This window comes from Varroa destructor, unplaced genomic scaffold (assembly GCF_002443255.2).
Source record: "Varroa destructor unplaced genomic scaffold, Vdes_3.0 BEIS01000004.1, whole genome shotgun sequence".
In the NCBI taxonomy this organism is placed as follows: domain Eukaryota; kingdom Metazoa; phylum Arthropoda; class Arachnida; order Mesostigmata; family Varroidae; genus Varroa; species Varroa destructor.
Genome location: NW_019211457.1, coordinates 20,047,102 through 20,064,805, shown reverse-complemented (window position 1 = coordinate 20,064,805; position 17,704 = coordinate 20,047,102). Strand labels below are relative to the sequence as shown.

Genomic DNA, 17,704 nt, shown 5'->3' with positions numbered 1-17,704 from the left:
CGGTATCAAACTCCTTTCACTCTGAATAGCATGAGAATAGGCGAGAGCACCGGTCAAAAGTGAGAAACCCGAGGAGTAAGCGGTACGTAAAGGTGACAAAGACTGCTATAACAACAGCCAGTACGTTATTGAGTTCGAGGTTCAACAAGACATAATTGCTATGAAAGCATAGGTAGTAACTAGAGCTAAGGGCTACACTTATAAATGATATGATGAGTCTTGAAGTTCGCGTTTATAGTGAAGTGACCGGAAGTGTTAAAGAAGCTGAACCTCGAGCTTGCACATCGAAAAGATCTATAAGGATTAATATGTATCGATCATCACGGACGGTTACATTACATTTATCGCCTTTAGAAATTTCATGGGTAAGAACATACGCTATTGTGTCAAGAATTTTAGCAACGTATTCTACGCTACGATGATTGGACTTTATACATACAAGGAACTGAAGGCTGAGACACAGCAAAATTTGCCCCTAAACATAATACAACAAATGTCCTTTTTGTTCGTCTCACTAATGATTATGTCAGTGCGCGTAATTTGTTTATAGATTAGTCAGCCAAATACCGAATAAGCCAACGTCAGTCGTTTATTATCAAGACAGATATCCTCTAGAAGGAACCTCGTCGTGGAGTATGGACACCCAAGTACCACACAGAATTGGTCTATGGGCGAATATAGCATCGGTGTTAAGTGTTTCTTTGCCGCTGACCGACGGAGATGTCACCCGACGGATAGTTCACTTCAAACTATTTTCTTATTGCCCCAGACTTGAATAATACAAGCACAGTATCTTTGCAGCTTGATAATACTAATAGTGACAACAGCAACGTAATATAATTTTCATTTTTGTCGTCCATGTTTGCTACCGGATACTTTCAAAGTAGAGATAAAAAATTATTCAAAAATATCCTGACAACTATCTCTCTATAGGTTAGTCAAAATAACCTACCATCGTTGTTATCGGCTACCATCGTTGTTGCAAAGTATCGAATCTAATATGGCAAGATCAATGAAACTTCAAATGGGCACCGCTTCAGCTTCCTGAGTACTTCAATGTTGGCGTCAACTAAAATGGAACTGGCTTGAGGTTAGCACAATAGTCCTAGTTATATACCACATAAGATTAAGTAGAAGCCTGAGAAATTCGAACATTATCATACGTTGTCGCCGATATCAGGTATTGTAGCACGTTTTATTACACCCTGCTTATATAACAGCAACCCCGACTACCACTAGCTCCTGTAATATCGTATCTTGGAATTAGCGCACACTATCTCGCGGCGTCTAGTCAATTTTGACATCATGCCGACGATCTTATGCAACTAAGTGAAGTGGATAACAAAAAAATTGATCAAAAAAAAGATCCAGCTTAACATATCTACCAACCCACATGCGATGTTGAATGTCTTTAGCAGAGGAAAAGCATAACAGTTGACTTAGGCATAAATCAATTAAATCGTCGTAAAAATCAATAAAAGCATCGTAAAGTCATCTAAATGCTTTGCATATTTACCAAGCGCCTTGCAACAAACAAAATGCCCATAGAAGTGCTGGCAAAAGTTCGTTGAACAAGATCGAAAACATTATCAACAATTGATTGCAGATAATGAAACGCATTGACACTGAAGGGCCACAATATACCATGCATCTTACGCTCAGGTGGCTCGTTTAATGCGGTTATCTTATATAACAATACAGACACCGACAGAAAATTAAGAAGGAAATTCAATGAAACGGCTAGGATACAGCCGTATTGCGTTTCTGGATAGTCATTTAAGAGGATCCGAACACTATCTAAAAAATAAAGTGCATCTTAGACTTCAGAGGTTATCGCTAACAGCAATAGCAACGCTCCTGTTTCGCTTTCTCCACATAGAAACGGGACAGAAAAACTAGTATTAACACAAATATTAATTAAGCCGTAGCTCTTTTGTTTGCATCTGGCGCACACATAAATTCAATCGGAATATGCTTACTTAAATTCTAATCAGGAAGCCCTGCAGCTGTAAAATAATCTTTTAATAAACCAGTCTCCCTACGAAAGGCCAGTCAGCCCAATAGACTGTTGCACGATACTATAATCACAATATAATTTTCCTCCTTTTTTCGAATCATCGCCGACGGTGCCGTCCTGGTTTCACTAATCCAATGTATGTTTCTCTAGTAGTGCTATTTTAACTCAGGCAGTACCAAAATCTCGAAATCGACAGTACAAGGGGTAGATATCATAAGCTAAAAGTGGTACCGGTTTTTGAACAACTACCTCCAAAAGCATCCTTTTTGCTCCTGAGCACAGATTCGAAGCGGAGATACGAGCTTATTGGTTGAGTCATGTTTTTACTAACATCGACATGTCGGAGAATATAAGTGCGTATGAGATGTTGTTGTTAAGAGATACACCGACGAATGTGTACTTCTGTGCTTCCGAGCGACGCAACAAGCAGACTAATCGTTGTCTTGTCTTTCGCATACAACGCAGTACAAACAGCAGTTAAAGTAAAACCCGTTACAACAGCTCATTCAAATGCTTTTAGTTTTCTAGCAGGTAAACAGCTATGAGAATGTCATGTTCAATCGGCCCACTGGTAACTGGCCACGTACCTTCTGGCAGTGTCCTGGTTCTTGCTGTACTACAGCCGTATCCGCACGTTTATGCCGCATTATTATAAACACAAGGTCACCATGGATTGCAAGCTGGACTAGGTAACAACAAGCTAATTAGAGTTGTTCGGTTTACTTTACAGGAAAATAAAGTGTATACAATTCTCACTTGCTTTGTAAATGTAAATGTATATAAAGGCAGGTTTTGTCGTGGACGATTACTACCACCACTTAACCTCCTTTTTTTGTGTTTTTGTTTACGCGCGCATGCTGGGCTAGATTACGGGGCCCTGTCAATACAACTTCGTATTGGTTTGAAGGTGAATGAATACAAATCACTAGTCCCTCTGAAAGATGGATGTAGGCCTACCAGCCCGTCGGCAAAATACGATTCATTGCTTGGTGGATATTGTAATCTCTAATTTAATATGCGAATTTCAACATGTCACTTAGTAGAATAATCTGTATACGAAACAGGATGAGTGCTATAGAGATGGTCACATGGAGAGATTCAACAATGGTTGTCACGATGTCTTTGTTTATCGATGAGATGTTTGTATGAGACATTTAGAAATTCGTGATGGACATTATCCATTTGAGCTCGTTGACCACGAAACAACTTCCTTCCTTTCTTGACTTGTTTGTGACTCGGCAAAATTTCAGCTACCTGGATTACAATAGTAATAATAAAATATGAACACTCAAATCTCAAGAATAACACCTCAAGGTATAGGTATCAAGAAGGCATTTAAAGGGAATTTTTTCGCCGAGCCTTATATTGAATCGACCTGTGCAGTCGAAGCCTAATGGACATTGACCATGATTAGTACTATAGTAATATGATTATTGCATTGAAATAGAAATCAAGCTATGCAGCCAGCCCAGAGCTGTGTATTAACGACAAAGGGTTTTCTAGCGTCGAAACGTTTTTTCGGTACCCATAATGTTGCAAAAGTACAATTAATAACGTGTGCTATTGACAAACATGCATTTTGACAACCGTAAATGTTTACCCAGGCATTAATTTTGAAAGGATTCAGAACAAGTGGGTCAAGTTAAGCAGAGATCTTTTTCGTATTTTATAGTTGTAGCCCACATTAGCACGCAATGCGTGAGGCTGGCGGTATCATTTTAGACGAAACAATGCCACCAATTAAATACAGCCTTTTCTACTGCTATACCATACTGAAATATTGATTAACAATTTGTCTTTCCAGAAATGAGTGTCGGCGCTTTTCTCATACACGACTATCGGACTTTTATGACTCGTACTTCTACATAGTTGTTGAGTATAAAATGTAAGTCCGATGAGATTCTGACACGCGGCGTTTTATTTTAAATATTGTCGGGCGAAGGCTTGCTGGTCGGAGCTTTAGTAAAGGTGTGCATAACGTAAGCACAAGCACGCACAATCAGATATAGTTTAGCTTACGATGAGTGCGATCCGCTTGCAATCGTTATGATTTGCACGTGTTGTCTCAGCGTCGATCAGGAAACCTTTGTCAGCACTATAAACTTGCCCCTAATTCCAAGCAAATTTCTCCTATCGGAATTTGAAACCTGCTATTATAGATATGCTGCAATGGATCGCTTATGTCCCAGAGTCTCTTGGATTTCAGTCTAGATTGTTGCTGTTTTGCTATGATTTCGATGATTTTAAGCGACGAAAGTTAACAACATTTATCGTATAGGTAGCTTAAAAAAAAAACCCAATTTCAGTCATTTCAGCAGCACCGATAGCATAGCTGCTTGACGGCTAGTGACCAAATGCTCGATTGTCTAAAAAAAAGATACGATTCGTGAGTTTTTTTTTGCCGCTGACAAAAGTTGCGTCACATTACATTACAGTGTTAGAAGTGAATGCGTTAAAAACGAAAAAATGAGAAGCTTAGCAGTCACCCTTCGCTGGGTGACACTTTATTTACCGCTGAGCCAGGAGTTATCATTAATTGATGTACATTTAAGTTTAACTGCGCTCGCTGTGATACTCGATATTGCTATCTACAATGTTATCCCCATTTCGCAATAACTCTAGCGACCTACACGGCTCATGCATAGTGTACCACGGTTGTGGATTTTGTCCCTTCTATGAACCTATAAACGAGACCTAAAATATCGACGAGCATTTGATTTTTACAAAGCGCCACTACTCGCCAATGAACAAAACAGACAGACCAGTCAAATGCATTTGAAATTCCTGCCGACCAGCAGAGGCAGAGGTATTTGCCCTCGAAGACCGAAAGGCCGCTACGGCAGTCAATCACCGCCCTACAAACATGGCTACGTCTAGGCGCGCCCCTGCGATCTCTACTGTTTCGCAGGGTCGCTTCGTAACGCTCCTGTACTACTAAATCAGCCGAGACGTTACTTTCGCCTGTGGTGCAAGACGACAAAATGAAGTGAGGTAAAAAGGAAATCTTCTACTTCAGATAATTTACTTTCTTAATACGCACATAGCACAGAAATGAGTGCCCCATTACAACGGCTAGCATTTAGACTTCAGTAAGGGTGATCCGGACATCTCATTCAAACACGTTTCGTGCAGTTTTTTCGCAGTAAATCAGAACGTATTGGTAATTAAAGCTATATACACAAAGGAGCTTATGAACGAACCGTATGTAATCAATAGATTCTCAACTAAATGTGTTTTGGATTGAAAGCCTACTGAACAGTATTTCTAGAAGGTACAACATAACGTCCAAGGTCTTTAATGTAATAGCGTGAAATTTCTATGCGAAAGTTTATGTCTACGGTAATAGGCACCGATGTCCTTTGGCCACGTGGACAAGTTTATTAATCTTCGATTACGTTCCATTATTTTGTAAATAAATGATAAATGGTAAAAATGGATAAATGGTAAAAATAAATGATAATTAATAACGTGCGCTGTTTCGCATAGCAACGTTAGTGATACTAACTACCGGAGAGCCGGCCCTATAAATTTTCATGTATCATGAGAATGGAATAGGTATTATTAATTCATGTACATTAATAATAATAATAATACATATTAATTCATAGAAATGACCAAACTAACCCGAGTACTTACAAAGGTTAGCTCCATGATGGCAGCTACCAGCGATTACTCGCAACATGTCTTCGGCTGAGAACTCAGCTCCGTAGGTCAGAATGGATAAGCTTTATGAAAGGATCAAGGAAATAGAATAATCGTTTATTAGCTAATATAACATTTATTAAACAATACAACTATAGGATTTAAAAATGTTCGAGTGTTCCTGGGTAATCGTTCCGCCATAGATGGATTTTTGTCTGCCCTCTAAAGTAGTAATATTACCGCCTCTTCTATCATATCTGCACGGAAAGTTGGTACCCGACGGAAAATAGAACTGTCGGCATGGACCAGTTTGCACTGCGTCAACATTCGAGTTCACAAGCGGCACAGACGAGACACATAGATTATCTATATATGCCTGTATCAGTAGATAATGTGAAACGAATAATGTCGCCGAGTTTTTTGTCGCTTTGATTTTAAATAGACAAATGCGCATGCCCGTTCTTCTGTACAAAGACTGCCATAGCAGTTGCCACCAGTAATAATGTTTTTGATAATTAAGCTCCAATAGTTAAGGCATATTGGTTTTTGCCTATGACCGTATTTCATGGCTAGAATGTCATCCTTAGTTTTATTTTAACGAGTCCTTGATTGTATCATAAAAGTGAACGCCATTCCTGATGATATATAGCCAAACTGGGACGTATACTATTCGATATTGAAGCGTAATTATGGTTATGCATAATGTAGAGAAAAAATTAGGTAACATTATGCTCGACGTACGAGCAGTAATCGCCCGAAGAATTCGTACGTATTTGTTGCCAGGCCCAGGTGGATCAGTCGACCTCAACACTGCTTACTTCATCATAGGACTCCCAATATAACAGGCATCTACTGTGATCTGACCGGACTTCCTCGTAAATTTCTCACCTTTGCTATGGCATGTCTCGGTACGACACACGCACACAGATATCGTCCGCAAATTCCCTATCTTTATAGTACGCATTCAACTGTTCTAGTTTGACGCTAACCTCAGATGAACGTGGATTGATAAAACAACTCAAGGCAGGAAGTAGTTTTATTTTTATCTGCAAATATACCCATAGCAAATTGATCCCTTAGGAACTTCTCCACGTCAGCGTGCCACCCGCCGATTCTTGTCTTCAGCTCGACTTCCGCTTCGGGTCGATCTAGACTAGAAGCAATGTTGCCATATTGGACAACAATCTCTATAGAAACCGTCAATGGTGCACTACACTCTACCATCACGCGGGGAACAACGGAATCTGCTAGCTATATGTTGAGATAAGACAAACGAGCGAAACAAATATGCCTTGACAATAGGATAAAGAACGTTTTCTATATTTGTTTATGCCAGAGAAGATATCTACCGCATCTTAATGGGTTATAGGTCAAAACAAAGTTGTGTTTTAACTGCCGATCCAAAATCATGTAACCGCTAAATGTACAATAATAATAAAATTTATCATATAGCATTCTGGGCTGTGGAACAAAACCCTTACTACTTCGAGTTTCGTATGTTTGTGGAATTTTACGCATGGAATAAACGTTGTTTTGCATCTTAAGAAAAATGTAGTTACCGTGACGAGAAGAAAGAGCGCCGCGGAGCAAGCAATCCCAATCAGTCAAAACAAGAGCTGTGTGGTTTTATTAACATAAATATCACTTTTTTCACGTTGTTCACGTTAATGATCACGTATGATTCACTGAGACCGTTCAAATATCGTCATTTAGTCAGGCACTGAGAAAGATATCGAGAAAACAAGTCCTATAAAGCCTTTTTGTTTGCATCTCACTGAAGTCCTGAAAAATCTCTCTTGGTTTTTTTTTCATCCAGAAACAAGTTTCGCACAAAACTTAGATTTCGTCACTTCTATTTCACACGCAAATTAAATAAATTTCATCAACTTTGAAGTAAGTTATACACCGCTGAACAACAGACTTGAACGTCTCCTAGCAGGTTTAGTGCAACACGGTCATTGGGATTCGAAAACATACGGTTTACGACGCACCAGCTTGACTCGTGGAAATTTCATCATGACAATTAATTTTGGGAGATTTACAATACTGTAATACTCCGTAACCGATGTTGTAGTTTATCCAACAGTGAATCCGTTTTTCCAATGTGTTGCTTCTTCCACACAACTCCAAAGCGTCAATTAGGTGAATGCTATTACAAGTCAGACGCGCAATAAGACAAACCGTGCTCTAAACAAGGCTTTATGGTCGTTCTCCTTTCACAATAGCCGTCTCATTCCTCAAGTTGTAGACAATTGAAGTCAATTTCCTACTCTTTGAGTAAACGAATTTGTTTGTTCTTCGATCATCTTGTTTCTGTGTGTATTTTACAACTAAGCTGAAACGTTTCGACTATAATTAAACTACTGCTGTAGTTATGACTGGTTCTGTCACCCTCACGCGTAGTCTGATAGACCGTTAAGTCCGCACCCGTGGAGTGGCGTGGCTGTCATGCTGATTCAGTTACTATAATATCATATACTGCCGAATACAATATACTGTCAAGCAGAACCGAACGCTGCCTAAACATAAATGCCGCATAATCCTTACACTTTGTGTCAAATCTATTCTAGCAGTGCGACATTGTTTGGCCGGCGCTGTTATGTATTGGACGCCGAACGGTTTGTCCTGTACACTATCAGACGAATAAACAATTACTCATGCATTCACAAAGCGAGTACCGAGCCACACGAACTGATCCATGTCTGAAGCGGCGTTATGTAACCACTGTTATCATACAAGTAGCTGTCACTTTTAAGTAAGAGCAACTGCAGACAAAGTGTCCCGCAGAACGGTTGCGGCCGTAGACGTATAAGTTTCTTGAAGTATGCTTGAAGTATAGCGTAGCATACGATCTATTGGTTAAACTATAACTAGTCGTTTTTCTTAATTCTGATACAGATCTCATACTACACAATCAAGAGTCGGCTTAATTCTTTTTGAAGAAACTGACCAGAGTTCTCTCGTATGGTACTCTGAATTTGCGTTAGTCATAAAAGTTCGCTTACTGCTGGTTCGGGAGTCGACCCAGATTCCATCTCATACATATTCCCCAAACGTTGTGCGACTAGCTCATAAAATGGAAAAGCGCACAGACAGTTAGCCAGCAATCAACTAATAGAGCACTAAAAAACGCATCATACATGATTCAACTCTTCTGTTCTCGTTATTGCTAACGTCGTCGACGTTCCCATCCTATCCACCAGTTAGTCCTCGTTTTCCCTCTCTCCTTTATAGCAATCGATGGTGCGCGGTGTCGATAGACGTGGCGGCACCATGGCTGCAAACCTCGCTGCTGCCTTTAATGACGACCACGCTATCATCTACGCGGATGCAGACTGTAACCTCTACGGCGGCAATAGCGTAGCCAGCATTCGAGATATAGCACCGGATTGATCATCCACCCATCCATCCAACTAGAAGCAATGAACGGCGAAGTGGGTGCCTTTAGGCTTAATTTCATAATGCAAATAGCACTGCAGTACCATAGGCCATTTCTGGTAATGTAGGAAAATGCGCGCACCTCGATTCGTTTGTAGCACGCCTTGTTGGGTCAGCTCCTCTGTCTGATAGCATATATATATAGACGCGCTTCGTTAGCCAATACGTCACCTAGAAGGTGGGCATAGGTGCTTGATGAAACAATTGGTATCATTAATAATCAGAGCAGAGATCATCGTCATCGCTATACTAATATCACATTAGCATTTCCATCCAGTACACGCTTCTTCCCTTGCAGCTCGCTGTGCTGAGGCATCGCAAGCAAGCCACGCTACTACTTCGCTATGGCTGCGTACCAACATTTACTTTACCCATTGTCATTGTTATATTAACAGCATGAATTAGAGAACGTGAAAACATGTTAGTTCATTACCGATGTGGCTCGTAGTAAAAACATACTGCGGCCTTAAGTCTCGAGGTTACGCCTGGCCGCAGCTGCACATCTGCTAGAATTCCAATATGGCCGTGATACAGTGCTTAATTATTTAATTGTTTCACTTCATCATCAGATTTGATTCATTTACAACTCTCGCAAAGCTCTCAAGCGTCAACTAGTACTAACGCCATAGCCGACTGCTAGTCTTTTCCTCGGTTATAGCAGCTCCAAACGAACCTCTCTCGCGTCGTTTCGAGCGTCTGGTGCTCGATAAATACGTTCAACCCACCATGCAGTCAAAACGGCACTACGCTCTGTACGAAATAACTACTGCACGATATATATCGTGTTAGAGGCACACTTAGGTGAATCGATAATGTTATATCGATTGTGTTCAACGAGTTAATAGCTCTAGTTGTTTTACTAGCACTTGTACGGCCAGCTGGCACCTGGGTTGCCTAGCGATAATCCACTCGAAGCTTGTGATACCGTCGAGATATTCGCCTTAAAGCGGATAGCCTCCGACCAAAAATAGAGCTCCTGAAATAGATGTTGTCATTATGCAACACCGGATAGTTTGCCTGGTAACTTCTTATCGATTCTCAGATTATATATAAATTCATTTCGTGTTGCGTTTTTGATATTCGTAAGAGAAATTCATATGCCGTGTGAACTGCTGAGTAATCGCATACGTAAATATTACATACATCACTGACATGGAGAAGGGGGATGTAAACTACATTTGCCGCACTGCTCCCTTTGCTTCTGCTGCGTAACCCAAAGACGAACAACCGTTGAGAGGATGAGCTATTTATTTAGAAAAAGCGATCGTTTTATTTAAATTATACTATTCGGTTCTCTATATGAAAGCAATGATATAGTTACATCGTTTTTTTAAAATTCACGATGGCTTGTCTTGTCTGATCACACAGAAGGGACATGGTTCGCCAACGAACTCAAATGCGTTGCACTGCGCTTAGACGCGAAACAAGCATCGTACTATTCTTACAATTCATGTAGAAGTTATTGAAAAACAAAAACATATCAAAACAGCTCCCAGCTGAAACGTGAGTTAATAGCTGACGATATCGTAAACAAAGCTTTTCTTTATAACGACTAGAAATTGTTTGTAATACACCTTTACGATATGTAGTAACATTGATGATGCGTCTTTTCAATGCACACATTTGCCTTTGTTGAAAACCCCAAGCCTAAGCTACCCCTATTCGTGTGGGAGTCATTTGCCATCATCACATTTGATTCTAAAATGCGCCACCGGCGCATTACTTCGTCAGATTTTATGTTTGTTAGCAGTATATTTGTCAAATGGATAGAATACGCATATATCTTCCCTAATTAAATAAATGGATGGCACGCAAGTGACGTTTGGACTCGTTTTAATAGATAGCTATTGCTTTTGCGTGTGATACAGCATGGTTTGCGTCTTCGAGTGGGGCTACTCAGTTACGCGGTGTTATATAAAATAAAGGCATCAAACAATAATAACACCTATAAAGGTAAATAGCTGGTAGACTGCCATTGTTTTGGCCGGTACGCATCAAGCCCTACGTAACGTCGAGAACTTGAACTGATCTGCATAAGCAACGAGGCTCTTGGAACTCAGCTCGTTTGTCTACGTTAACTAAACGTTTCTCATTTGCTTTGCATAGAGTTAAAATATAGAAATGCCACGTCAGCGGATATTAAAAAAACTGTGTTAGCTTTAAACAGCGACTGAAAAACATTTCATTTAGTCCGATATTGATGTCACTATTGCGAAAGGTTAACTTGAAAGAATTCAGCTTAATTCTTCCTATGCTTATTATCGAAAACAAACGTGGAAAAAAAGCACAGGTAAATGCATTCGTATTTGGTTTTCATTTTTAGCAGTTGCTAGTGAGGTGGCCTTTAATCATAGTGTCTTTGGAAATAATCCAAGAGAAGCGGAATGATCGCAGAACGTTTGACAAGGAAAAGATGTAATTGCTATACCAGTTCACCTACGATTTTCTCGATGAGGTGCTTTTAATTTTCGTTGTTGGATCAGACACCAGTTCGCAGCTAAAGTCCAACTGAGTAAATTACATCTACAAAAAACCAGTGGAAGATTACAGTTATTATATGAGCCTTTTTATCTTAAACTACTAGTTTGATACACAAACATAAACTTAGTCTGAAACAATGCCTGTCAATCTCAAGTAAATATTGTGCGTTGTAGGTCAAAGGATCATGACATAGTATGCACTACATAACATGGTATATTCTCTCCGTTGAGCTGCATTTCTATTTCTCAAACGACGTACCTGTTAAGGAATAAATTACAACCTAATAATTTTTGGGTCTAACCGAGGTTAGGACAGTATAAAGGAATTCTGTCAAAAAGTTGGCGCGCGAAGGTGTGCAATATCAGTATTTCTACTCCATCAGCAGCATTACAACTAAGCAGAAATAGGTATACATTAAGGGGAACTGAACCATTCATAACGTCTATCCCGGTTTTCTTATGTGCTCACCACCCATTTAACAGCTGCCATGTGCAAACAGAACTGAATAAACATTCTCGCCTCTGACGTACAGATGCACGCCTGGTTAAAACCGTCCTTAGACTAAAAAACATTGATTCGCACCAAGAAGCACACATCATCGATAAAGAAGTACAGCAAGATAGAAGCAAGTAATGGGCACCGAAAATGTAAGTATTTCTAAGGCAATGGCAAGGCCTCAGCGATATACTAAATGATAATATTTACTTGTAGCGATTACATCAACGGCTCTACCTTCATTTAGCTGCGGCTGAAATTTCTGAGACTTCAAAAGCGTAACAACAGCTATAGCTATGGCTGATGATAACATTAATAATGTCATGCGACTACTTCTGCTAGCAGTAGTGATGTCGTATTGTGAAGAGATTGTGCAGGTTTTGTAGGTTACTTTTTAAAAGCCACTACTACTAGTGGCATTGAGCCGACGAAAAGCCTCCACGACGCATCAGACAGCCACGCGAGTTTTCATACTGCGACGCGTGCGCGCCGTCATACTCCACAGTGTCAGCACGATGATGACCATGCCTTACCATACTACAGCGCATTACAGTGCCACACGCGACGGTTCAGCCCAAGTATTATGAGAAATAGCACAGTGCGTCCAGAAAAAAAAACAGACGCGCTCTTCCATGTACACAAAGACACACATACACACAGTGATCAAGCAGTGGAAAATTTTTCTCTCACAGTTATGTGTATTACATAAGGCAGCGATAATCATTTTTGCTAAAATTTTATCGATTAACGATTTTAATACACTGAAGTCGTTATCCAGCTATAAAAATTTGTCACCACTTTTCTAAAGGTCGCTTAGCAAAAGTTTTCGTTAATTTTCGCAAGTGATCATACTAAGCTGCCCGTAAAATATAGGCTGGATTGAACACCCTTGGTGTGAACTGCGGTTCATCATTCTTGATATAATCTGGCTGAAATTGATCAACTAATCACATAGCCATTTTGGGGGCATTCAAATATACATTAGCCTGAAACTGTGAATATGGGGCATTCTTACTACTGTTTTCACTACTCGGTATCATTTGATTCCGGTTCTGCAACTAGAGCTCCTGCAAATTTTGTCATATGACATAAAACAATGTTGATCTGATCGAAAATATGAATCTGGATGCAACAAAGCTGAATACTGAGTTATGCCTTAAGCTTAAAACGACAGAAAAGAAGCGAGGGAGTAGAGCTTTAGTGGATCGTCTAAGTTAATGAAAATTTTGTATCCAATTGCTTGCCTGCTGATTTGTTTAACCACGGATGGTCAAGCGCAAACAGGCTGATTCGCCATTGCCGTTCGATCTCATTTTTCTCAAAGACAAAATTGTCTATCTTGTTAGGTCTCATCACACGTTTATCATTACTGAGTGTCAATGTGCTGTTCTCTGAAGACTATGAACAACGCGACTATGTATATTTGGCTGATAGTTTTCCAAATAAGTGATCTTGGCGAATCATCTCAATTAACTAACTGCACATCTAGACACCATGCAGTTGGAAAAAACGCTATGAGACTCTGCTTAATTAGTACAGCCATTATTGAATCTTCGTCCAGGTCATACTCGTTAGTTATCCGCAAAGTATGATTCTATCATGATTGATCAATTTTCTAAAAAAGCAATGCCACCTTTGAAGCATATTGAAAGTTTCAATCCACTTCTACTAATGTTAACTCGTCCGGAACTGGGTCACAGGTTGAAACCTGTTAGATAGTTTCACCATTTTTGGCTGGCTACGGCTGTTGGCCAACGGGGTATTATCAAATGTTGAGCTGAGAGATAATGGTTCCGTTTAATGCTAAACACTAAGACTCAGTAATTAAGTTTTTCTTTATCGAAGGTAAAAGCGTGGTGAAATGCATTATGGAGCGGTGAAAACACGCCGCTAGGAGACCTTTCTGTTCGTTATAAACGGAAATTCAGCCTTTTCGACCCGCTAAATAGCCCGCTAAACATTTCGGTCCTGACGCCTGATGATATAATATATAGCAGTTGTCAGCTGGAACACATTCCTCTAGCCATTTTCGAAGTCAATTGAAAGCGGTCTCGTAAACCAAAAGTGATGACTTCCTCACCTATGCCTCATGAGTAGTTGGAAACACTTACGCAGAATTTGGATTGGTTTACTAATCACTTTAATTTAACCCTTCACGTACACGACCCGCTTTACCCATTTGGGTTTACAGCGAAAGCAACCGGCGCATAGAATAGAGGAGATCGACAGAGGTGTCTGACAGTATGTCGCTTGTATTGTGGATATGCGATGACGTAGAAATGGTCATTTGCATATCTTTTTCGGCTCGAGTGGAATCTGTCCGATAACTAATTGTTGTTAAAAGATTATGAAAATCAGGCAAAAGTTGTCATTTAGCTTTTAAAATATTGAGGTATAACTGAAAGATCGATCTTTGATCTCCGACGATATTGCACTTTGAAGGCGTAGGTGAAGAGAAAAACACGTCAAGCATAAAGTATCTTTTGCGAAAGTCCTCTATTGAAGTACAACGAAAAAACACGTTTCTCAAAAAGAGACTTAATAGAAGGAGCATCCGACTTGACTTCCAGCCCACAGTAGCACAGGATTTGCTATTCCCTAAACTAGGTGGAACATTTAACGTCAGATACATTACGTCTATACCATTAACGATATAAGGAAAAAAATAATTAGTTCGGGCTAACACGTTATTTAATTGTCGTTCATAATTATTTCTTTCATCATGCACTGTCTTAGCTGGTAAGAATCAGGCGAGAGAAACGTTCAAACTGAAAAGTTCAAACTTCGGGTTTTCCTGCATTTATAATCTGGGGAACGTACAGAAAAGGTACAGCGTAGTGTTGGCTACAAACACAGTACTTTCTTTTTAATAGAGATATTTTCTAAGGTAGAAAATTAACGATTGTAGCCCTGCCTTCTAAGATAACAATCGTTTGGAGAATATGCACATACTGTCCTTGCAGAGCTCGCGTGAGGAATTTGGTGAGGTTCACTAAAATTAAGGTCTACAGTCTGCAGCTACTTACACCACATAAGCAAAACAATTGATTCTATCTGTAAAAAAAAGCCGTAATATAAGTGCATATCATATATAATGCCACAACGTGTTTCAGGTGCTTGAGTTATATGGTACTTTCTTAAGATACTTTGTTTGCGACGAGAGCATGTATAGGTATATTTGATTAGTTAAATGGCAAATGAACGAATGAATGAATGAAATCAATCTGCGGATTAACAAAGTTATCTATTTCGGTCCTCGAAAGCGTGGAAATACGCCCGAACGAGTGATAGTAGCAAACGTCAATATAAAATGTCCTTTTTATCATTTTCCCCAGTACAAGTTCATATATCTGTCTTTGCGCTCGGGTGGAGAATAAGTCGAATTTATTACTCTACCGATTCCCCGATGATTGCGAGAGCTACCGACAGCGATAGCAACTCAATCGCATATTATTTGGTATCGAGAAACCTCCGACTAGATTAGTCGTAACCTTATACTTTTATAAACAAAAATCACGCGTTGTTTTATAAATTCTTAACTTGGCCTCGTCAAACCTCTATTGTGAAACGTATTTCCTATCCGGCCAGGTCAGACCAAACGATCCCAGAGAATAAATCAGACCGGGTGTGATATCGGACGGAAACAGTGTTTCTTTCTACACTGTGATCAAACACGATGCCCATAGGTTACCACAGAGTAACACTGAATACATATTACGTGTCCTCACAAAAGAATGATACCGCTTAATTAAAATGGATTAGAAGATAATCTTTAAAATTATTTCAGCAGTTTCGAAGTGCGCTGTCCACTTCGCGTTCGATTAGAAACTGTTTAGGTTGATCGAACCATTCGAAACGTAAATCTCTAAACGGTGCCGAGCTACGTTTAGGCCAAGAAGTGTGTTACATAGTGGAGACGACAGCATCTATATTGAAACTCCACAGTAAACCAACTAATAGTGCAGTCGTACCATGGTAATGACTCCTGCCTTTGTTACCCCTTTCAGGCCGTCAACAACTACAAGGGTCTGGGAGTCTCGGGAAATATTTGCCATATATAGTATTCGCTGTCCGCTACAGACAGGAACGTCACGAGGATAATTCAGCATTCCAACACAGTTTACCCCCTCTGTATATTTGCCGCGTTGTAAGATAAGTAACACTTCCCTTGACATGGAGACGACTGTGTCGTCTCTGCGTTATTGTCCCTACGTTTGTAATAATATTTACCAAAGATCCAAAAAAATCGCTCCTTTTTCTACTCTTTATGACTGCGACGCATAGCTCATTCTGTTGAAACACTTATTTTGAGTGGCCTAATAAAGGCTTTTCGAGAATTTCTGCAAATTCATTAGAGTGATGGTTATCTGACACACTGCAGTAACAAGATAATACAATCACTGGAACCGGCAAATTGTATCACCAGAACGCTTTTCTTTGAATATTTATAAAAACATCAGTAAAAGCTAAAAATATTCAAGCCGGTCTCACGCATTTTACGTTATTATAGATTGATGCCATCAGTAACGTGATCACTTGGGAGTCGACATACATAAAGCGATCCTCACATAAACATTTTCTTGATGTTGTTGTTGTTGTTGCAGGTAAAGTATAGTGAACGGATTACTCAAGTCGATCATGTTTTGCTGATACTGTTGTTTTTGTAATCAAATATTATAACAGCGAATCAGCGGCAAAGGTCGAGAAAGCGTCAAACGTGTGCCCAATGCTACTGTCAGTAACAATTTCGAATCGTTGTGCGAAGACAAAGATTAGATATAAGCGTTAATTGATTAATCACCACGGAATGAGCTCATTTAAAAGTCTTCTGCTACTTCCTGATCGCTGTTCTTCATATTATTTTACCTTTTTACTTGTAATATCAACGACATTTCGGTGAGAACTGTTTTTCCGATTTATTATCAACTACTCATTGAAATGGATTGAAGGAAGCTCCTAGCAGGTAGATAAAGATTAATTGACATAATGGCTAGACGAGGACGTGTCAATGACGTGTGGCACGATGCGCAATTGTGCGAACGTGGACAGTCATACTGTATTAACTAAAAACAGTGCAAAGAATCAGCAGATCGTTGTTGGCTCTTTTCCAATAAAAGAAAAAAGACTGCACGTTGAGAGATAATCGAACGAATCATTTCATTATTTTTTTCGAATGCCCATACGAAAGTTTAAGGAAGTTCTTGTTTAATTAATATGTACAAATTCTAGTTATAACAAGTTAAATTACATTAATAATGACGAGTGAACATTGGAGAAACGTTCACCTGACGTACTGAGTTAGTCATTTCATGTTTTGCTAATTATGTTGTAATGAATTTGTTGATTTTCGGTGACTCTATACTATACATGTATAATTACTACGATAAGAGAAGAATAAGAGAAACGAAACATCCGCGAAATAAGGAAATCAATAACAGACGCGACGGTTTAAACAATAATGCCTTGTTTTTACTCAAGAACTTCACTTGACGATTTATTGGTGTTTTTTGGTAACCTCATACATTTCCAGCTATTTCAACCATGTATTTAAGCAATATAGCTCATTTTACGGAAGAAGATGAGTCTTGGCTTTTATAAGTAAAATACCTAGCTATTGGTTTGCTGAAATGC

At 39.5% G+C, this 17,704-nt stretch overlaps 1 protein-coding gene and 1 long non-coding RNA gene across 8 annotated transcripts in view; one reads left to right on the top strand and one right to left on the bottom strand.

The window, feature by feature from the left end:
- LOC111250241 (long-chain-fatty-acid--CoA ligase 4-like) overlaps nt 1-17,704 on the bottom strand; it is a 43,605-nt gene that overhangs the window by 18,366 nt on the left and 7,535 nt on the right. The window contains exon 2 of one of the 7 annotated variants that reach the window (XM_022805156.2): nt 5,654-5,742. The exons of 5 other annotated variants lie outside the window; for them this stretch is intronic. The gene's annotated coding sequence lies outside the window, so the exon portion shown is untranslated. Of the gene's footprint in view, nt 1-5,653; nt 5,743-7,218; nt 7,243-17,704 lie in introns of those variants that run through there. One more of the 7 variants, XM_022805151.2, reaches the window with a different exon arrangement.
- Nucleotides 106-3,923, top strand: LOC147755942 (uncharacterized). The gene is made up of 2 exons (XR_015327634.1): nt 106-2,706; nt 3,822-3,923. It is a non-coding gene; the product is annotated as an uncharacterized LOC147755942 (long non-coding RNA).